A 7,372-nucleotide genomic window follows, 5' to 3' on the forward strand; every position below is an offset into this window, starting at 1 on the left:
GCTGAGCATGAGGTGGACGGCGGCGACTGCAAGGCGGCGGCCAGGGGAGGCGCTCTGTCGCCGGCATCAGTGCGGAAGCAGGGGAGCAGAAGGGGTGCAGAGGAAGAAGAAGGGAGGGAAAGATCCAGGGACTGATTTGCAAAACCTTGAAAGCTCAAGGGTCTGTTTGTAAACCAAAATTTCCCATTGATCTAGGGATCAAATGAGAAAAGTCCCAAAATGAAAGTTGTAGAGTTTTTCAAACTCTACAAATTTGCTTTAGGACTTAAATTCAAAAACTCAAAGTTTACCACATTACAAAATAAATTTTGAATCAAGGTAAAATTGAATTACCCCTGTCCTTACCAAACCAAGTTTTAATCAAATTTTTGACATATTTGCAAATATTCATAGAATGCCATGATGACAAATGATTTTTACAAATAAGTCCCTAAGTAAGCATGAAAGTTACTTTTACTCCTCAACTTTTACACAAAAGACCCTATAACCTGTATTTTTACACATAGGCCCTTGTCTTTACTTAAGGGCTTATTTCTCCTTATGATCATACCCAAAACACACCTTGCACATAAAGACTTGCAATGTATGAAAATTTTCAAATACACCCTTAACATCTATGTCTATTACATCCAAGGTTTAATTTTTATGAATCTTATTACCTGGATGTCACACGGAGAGTACCTCGCTGACGAAGTACACGGGCCTCTGCACTCCAAACGCATGGCCCTCCTCACTGCGCTCGACGATGATGGCACTGCTGATGACATGAGTTGTCACCGCAATATAAAGTAGTAGATCTTCTCCCAGCAGTGGTGCTGTGAGGACCGGCGGTGACTGTAGGTGATGTTTCATATCCTGCAGGGCCCGCTCGGCCTCTTCCGTCCACTGGAACTTGTCTTGGCACTTCAGGAGTTTGAAGAAGGGTAGTCCTCTCTCCCCGAGTTGGGAGATGAACCTGTTCAGAGCTGCCATACATCCTGTTAGTTTCTGCACATCCTTGATTGTGGCCGGAGCCTCCATATCAGTGATGGCCATGATCTTCATAGGATTGGCTTTAATTCCCCGGTTGCTGACAATGAACCCAAGCAATTTCCCTAATGGTACTCTGAATATGCACTTTGTTGGGTTGAGCTTCCATCGAAACCTTCGTAAGCTGTTGAACGTTTCTTCCAAGTCTGTGATCAGATCCTCGGGATTCCTGGTCTTGATGACCACATCATCCACGTAGGCCTCAACATTCCGATGCAGCTGATCGGCGAAGCACATTTGAATTGCATGCTGATAGGTTATAGTTCCATCATCAGATCCACTAACTCGGTCCTTACTTGCTTAAGCGAGCATCTTCGTCACATGTGTATCCACCGCAATGGTCCTTAACTGCACCCATTACGGGCGCCACCAACTCCTCAACCAATTAAATGAATAGAATTTCAAGGAGTTGTAAATAAATAGGCTATGCAGGCTCATCTCATCATAACAAAATATAAATCATAGCATATCTAGCAAGCAATGCCTAATAGGTGTCCAAATCGTAGATGGGTGTGAACCTGGCAGCTCTTTGTAGTCCTACTAGGCCTCCGGGTAGTCCTAGCCGTCGATCAGCTCCTCGTTGATGGGTCCTATTCATAAATACATATAAAAGCAAGGATCAAAGTGCAAAAGTGCACAAAAGTTACCAAATAAGATCCAAATCACCATAAAATCTAGTCTATCAGGTAGGTCATGTTTTTACAAGAATTATGAAACTGGTTTCATAATTTTCGGAGGTCCGGTTGATTTATTCTGAATTTCTAAGGAAAAACCTATTTCTAAAATTGATAAATGATTATTGGAAAAGAAAATCACTTAGCAGTGACACATGGCAACACCAGAGCATGCCACGTGGTATGCTGATGTCGGCATGACATCACTGGGGGTCAGTCCTAGTTAACATCAGTAGTGGGCCCTGCTGATGTCAGCGTTGACCATTCAACACTGACCGGTCAATGGGTCAAGGGGTCAAAGGTTAGTGGGATCCATTGGTCAGCCTCACCCTGAGGCTTATAGATGGGGCCCTTGGGTCAGTTGGATTAAAAAGGAAAAACGGAGGGGAACAGCTTGGGTACACGGGCCGAAAGGAGTTGGGCCGGCTCAGATTGGTCCAAGAAGCCTCGGCTCGGCTACGACGACGGCTTGACCTGCGGCTCACAGGCCAGCTCAAACACATGGGCTGGCTGGCTTGGCTCTAGGGCCGGCTCGGCGAGGCGAGCTTGGCTCGGTTAGCGACTCGTTGGGCCGGCTTGCGTAGTAGGGTGGCTTTTGGGCTGTTTGGGCTGCGCAGCGTCGACTCCCTCTCCTTCTTCTCTTTTCTTCCGCTGACATGGCTAGCCCACTCGTGAGCCTCCTCCTCCATCTGGCAGCTGGGGCCTGCTCGTCGGTCATACACCAGATCGGGTGTGGCTGCGCTCACCTCCGGTGCGGGTAAGCGTGTGTGTGTGCGTGTGTGTGCCGGCTGGCGTGCATGTGGCAAACGCACACGGGGTGCTCGACGAAATGCTGTAGTGGCAGGTCCATGTGCTATACCGTGGTGTTGCAGCATGGCACGGACGTGTGCACGGTCACCATGGCCGTGGCGTGGCCATGGCGCACCGGCGGCGAGGCTGGGAGTGGTGACGGCGAGATCAAGGCGGCACGTCTAGGTTCGATGAGGGGAAAAAGGCAAGGCCTTTCGGCCAGGGCAGTGCACGTGCGCGCGTGGGGGGGTCCTGGTGCTCCAGGCCTGCGGCGGCGTGCCAACGGTGGCGAGGCGGGTGCAGGGGTACGGTAGCAAGGCGGAAGGGCTCGGGTGCGGCAGCTAGGGCAAGCACGCATGCAGGTCTCGGTCTAGCCAAGGTCGCAACACGGTCACGACGCTTCTTGGTTGGCCGGTGAACCGGGCCGCAGCAGCGTCGGACAGCAGAGGTGGACGACGGCAGTGTCGAAGGGGCCCCTGCACAAGAACGAGGGAGGACGGGTGGTCCTATGGCCGTACTAGGGAAGGCTCATCGGCGGTGCAAGGCTCATGCCGGCAGCAGGAGGGTGACGTGAACAGCGGCGGCACCTACCGGTCGATTTGAAGAAGAATAGGGTGAGGCCGCGGCGAGCTGGTGCAGGCAGGTCGTGGCCTATGCAGGATGCGCGGCAACGGTGGCGTAGGCGTACGGGCGCAGGCTCGACGAAGTCCTCTAGCAGCGGCGGCGGCAGACCTCCTCCTCGAGTTCCTCCTCGGCTTCTCCTCTTCCCCCTTCTCCTCCTCTTCTCAGTGTAGTGGTGGCGGCGGATGGGGAAGGCCCGAGGGCGCTAGGGTTTCGCAAGACCGGCAGCTAGGGGTTTTATAGGGGGCGGCCGAGCTCGATTGGGCATGGGCTCCGAGGATCAACCAGCGGGGCTCGACGAGCGCGGGGGTGTACGTGACGCCATCGGGCGGTGGGTGCGCACGCGGGCTCTAGGGTTTGGCGCGGGGGTGCGGTCGAGGCTGGCGCAGGCGCTCGAGGCGCGGCCGTTGGGCTCCTCTATCATGATGCGGGGGCGGAGCCGCATGGGTACGGCGTGGGGCAGAGGTGCGGGCGGTGTTGTGAGGGAGCAGGCGGGAGGTAGGGGAAAGCTGACACGTGTGGCCGGGCGAGGGGTAAGGGGTGCAGCAGTACGTGGCTCCTGGGCCGAGCGCGAGCTGGGCCGGCAAACAGGCCGTGCGGGGTTTGCTCGCAAGCCGAGGGCGGTGGATGGTTTAGCAGGCCGGGTTGGCCAGCTAGGCTCGGTCTGGGGTTGGGTTAGGTTTAGGTTTTGGGCTGGGCTGAGCTATTGCTTAGGGTTTAGTCTTGTTAGTAGGTTGTGGGTTAGCAGGCCGGGTTAGGGCAGCGAGCTGGGCTGTGTTAGGGAAGTTAGTGAGGTCAGGTTAGTTTGAATTTAAATTGATTGGCCCAATCAATTTAAATTCCACACAATTTACAAATCAATTCCAAATTAAATTTGAGTAAACAAGTTATTTCAAAAGAAACCCAAATAACTCCAAATATTTCATACTAACAATATAGTCCTTTATTTATATTGGGTTTTATTTGCTAGGAATTTGGGATAGAAGGAAGATGTACTTATGTTTGATCCTAGCTAATAGCATTTGCACAAAAAAATTTTAAAATTCACGATTTTTCAACTTATAACATTCCGGGAAAATTCAAGGATGTTACAACAAGATACATCAACAATTGGAACATTCACATCAATTCATTGAAAATGAGCATATAACATTAATATTAAGTCATCCATACATGCATGAGCTAGCTAGTACAATATAATGTCACATTGAACATTACAACACTAAAAATTGACCTGACTCACAGCCATCAGGTCTGCACCTATGAGCAAATAATCAATATTTCCACATGCGTCTACCATTACAGACCAAAGTATCACACTTCACTACTACCAGGCTCGCAGCAGCCACTAAGTTTGTGTGCAAATTATTCATCTCCAGGAACTTCAAAATAAAACAAAACACATAAGCTTGCATGAAAACTTTTCTTCCAGCCTGCAACCTTCAAGCGTCCTTCCTAGCATTTCTTCAGGAATTGCCTGAGAGTGAATATAGCATGGAATTAGGGTCAAATTTCAGCAAAGTATGAGAAAAGGAAGTGACATACAACCACTCAAAATTCCATCAAAAGAAGCTGATGCAAAAAAATAAACTGGAGCCTGACCTCCTACCATGACACTGCAGCCACCACTGGTGGGTTGTGCAGTCATATTACCAACGATTAGGCTGCTATTGGGGCATTGCATACTTGAACATGATGCTGTTAACGAAGCTGGCGCTGGCGTGCAGTACAAACTGTAAGGAAAAAAGAGGGGGCTTATAGTCCAAAACAGAATACTGAAAGAAAATCGCATTGAACAGAGGAGATTATAACAGTACTTGAGATTTGCTGGCCCACAACTGCACTCCACACAGTTACCAACAGTTAGTGCATAGGTCCCATTTGCCACAAGTAACCTGGAATCCGAAGCAGAGCTAGGAAACGCTGGTGCGCAAGCTAATCAAGGAATAAGTAGCCACCGTTAGAAAGGATGTACTGATCAGCAGAGAGGACAGAAAAAATAAGAAAGTTTACAATTCAACAATCATTATTGAATCAATCAACGAAACAGATGGGCATCCATTAAAGTGAAAGACACTTCCATCAAAGAATAAAGTAAGAATCTATCACAGAACATTTTGATGAGCCCTTTAAGCTAGTGCACTGAATCACAGCAAATTAAATTACTCACAATCACCTCACAAACACAGAAAAGTAATCTCTCACAACATAGCAGCTGCAAGTATGTCTTGTCCCAAGCGCCAACCATGGACCAGCCTTTTGCTGTTTTGCCGTAGTACTTTAAAGTCATTTCTGCATCCTACGTTTGTAAACTCCAAAGGCTGACAATCTCAATAACAAGCTTTTTGCAGTAGTACTTTAAGCATAACAATGTAAGATCAAACCGCACCTTTACAGAAATACCCCTCCAGGCCTTCACAAAGGGTCAAAGGTTAAAGACACACCTGTCAACCAATACTTCAGATCAGTTTTACCTAGCCTACTGTTATTGACAACCAGATGCATAGTAAAGCTGGGTGGTTATTGGCGAACTGGACCTCTACGGATCTTAAAACAGTACACATAACATAATCAATAATTTATAGTCAATTTAATGAGAAACTGGTGGAATGTTGCCAAGTTATCGCATATCAAATTCTCTCCAAACCAGTTAAAAGAAGGTATGCCTTAAAAGATATCAACATGTCATATAATATGTACAGAGGTATAATATGAAGAAGATTGTCACCAATAAATTATGGATTGCATACAGGTTAACTAATTACGTTTCAGTTTGTTTAATGTAAAAGCTGAAATCCAGTGCTTAATGCATCTAATTGACACTAAGAAATAAATGCATATACAGGAGTGGAAGTGCTTATAACACAAGCCATCAATCTGAAACAAAGACGTGATAACTTCATAGTGCAGCAGATTTAAAAATCCTCATGTGTCTAAGCTATCACGATTACTTCATTTGTAGACTACAAGCAAAAACAAAGCCCAAAGTGGGAAAACAGATGTGTCATATACCTGTATAAGGAAAACTCAAGTGGCGCGAGGGTTAGTCAGGTTGGGGATGCCGTGTGCTAGTCAGGTCGGAGAGGCGGCAGCGGTGTCCTGCTCCGTGTTCAAGTCGGGGAGGCGGCAGCTTCCTGTATGGACGGCGGGGACAGTGGCGTCGGGGCATCGGCGGGGGGCCTCGACGCGGGGCGGCCGCGTCGGGGCGTCAGACTCTCTGGCGGCATCGGGGCTGCGACCTTGGAACGGCGGCCTGGACGGGCCGACAGCCTCAGGGCAGCATCGAGGTGGCAGCCTTGAGGTGTCGCGGCCGCGGCCTCGGGGCAGCCGTCACCGGGCAATGGCCTGGATGGGTTACTGAAGCCGATGCGGCGCAGACTGGTTGGGCGACGGGAGCAGATGAGGCACAGCCTGGACGGGCGACAGGAGCAGATCCGGCCACGGACGGGAGTGGATTTGGAGTTCGGCGTGAGGGAGCAGACGACAGCCACTTGAGACTTGGAGTGCTCTTGAGGGGTTCTGGAAGGGGAGAGCAGATTTAGGAGAGGTGGGAGACAAGATAGGGGTGGCGGCGAGGAAATGGATAAACTGGAGGAGGTAAGGTAGTTTGATAAAAGATTGATATGTGGATTTTTTTTAGTAAATTTTGAGTGTAAAGGTTGGGACAGGCTACGTCGAAAGAAGTGAGCCTCATCTACATATGCCGACCGATGATTCAAGGCAAAAAAATTAAATTTACCGACTGATAGTTATCTGGTAAATTTAAATAGATATATTGACCGATGTTTGTTCGGCGAAACGTAAAATACCGACCAATAATTTGTTGAGAAACTATACCGACCAACCATGATTTCTATTTATATCGTCGGATGTCTGACGCTAATATGGGGTTGTGGTATAGTAAAAGGAACAAGCTCTTATTTTTTTATACAATTTTAAGATAAAAACATATAAAGATCACGTTGAATTGCGAAGAAAATACTAGTATCATAATACATTGCCGCTCCAGATGCATCCTCCACGTTGTGCATGCTCCCCAACTTGAGGTGACCATGTTATAAAAAAATAATAAAAAAAACCTTGAGGCGACCAAGCAACATCTCAATGGAGCTACGGACACCGGTGTATATGTAACCATCATCAACGCCAATGTGATCGATCTCAAGGACTTAAGCTTGTGTTACGCTTCTTGTCCGATTGGATAGTCTACAAGTTCAGGGGGAGGAAGAACAGAGAAGAACAAGTTCAGGGGGAGGAAG

At 48.3% G+C, this 7,372-nt stretch overlaps 1 long non-coding RNA gene across 3 annotated transcripts; it reads right to left on the reverse strand.

Moving 5' to 3' along the window:
* Positions 1 to 4,241: 4,241 nt before the first annotated feature.
* On the reverse strand, positions 4,242 to 6,366 carry LOC112895780. Of its 3 annotated transcripts, none has more exons than XR_003229268.1 (5): positions 6,126 to 6,366; positions 5,503 to 5,557; positions 4,931 to 5,412; positions 4,716 to 4,846; positions 4,242 to 4,590 (listed from the first exon to the last, which is right to left on the reverse strand). It is a non-coding gene; the product is annotated as an uncharacterized LOC112895780 (long non-coding RNA). The 3 variants fall into 3 exon arrangements; XR_003229269.1 differs by having other exon boundaries at positions 4,931 to 5,048; positions 5,290 to 5,557; XR_003229267.1 differs by having other exon boundaries at positions 4,931 to 5,557.
* Between the last annotated feature and the right edge of the window lie 1,006 nt (positions 6,367 to 7,372).

Source organism: Panicum hallii, chromosome 5 (assembly GCF_002211085.1).
Source record: "Panicum hallii strain FIL2 chromosome 5, PHallii_v3.1, whole genome shotgun sequence".
Classification (NCBI taxonomy): domain Eukaryota; kingdom Viridiplantae; phylum Streptophyta; class Magnoliopsida; order Poales; family Poaceae; genus Panicum; species Panicum hallii.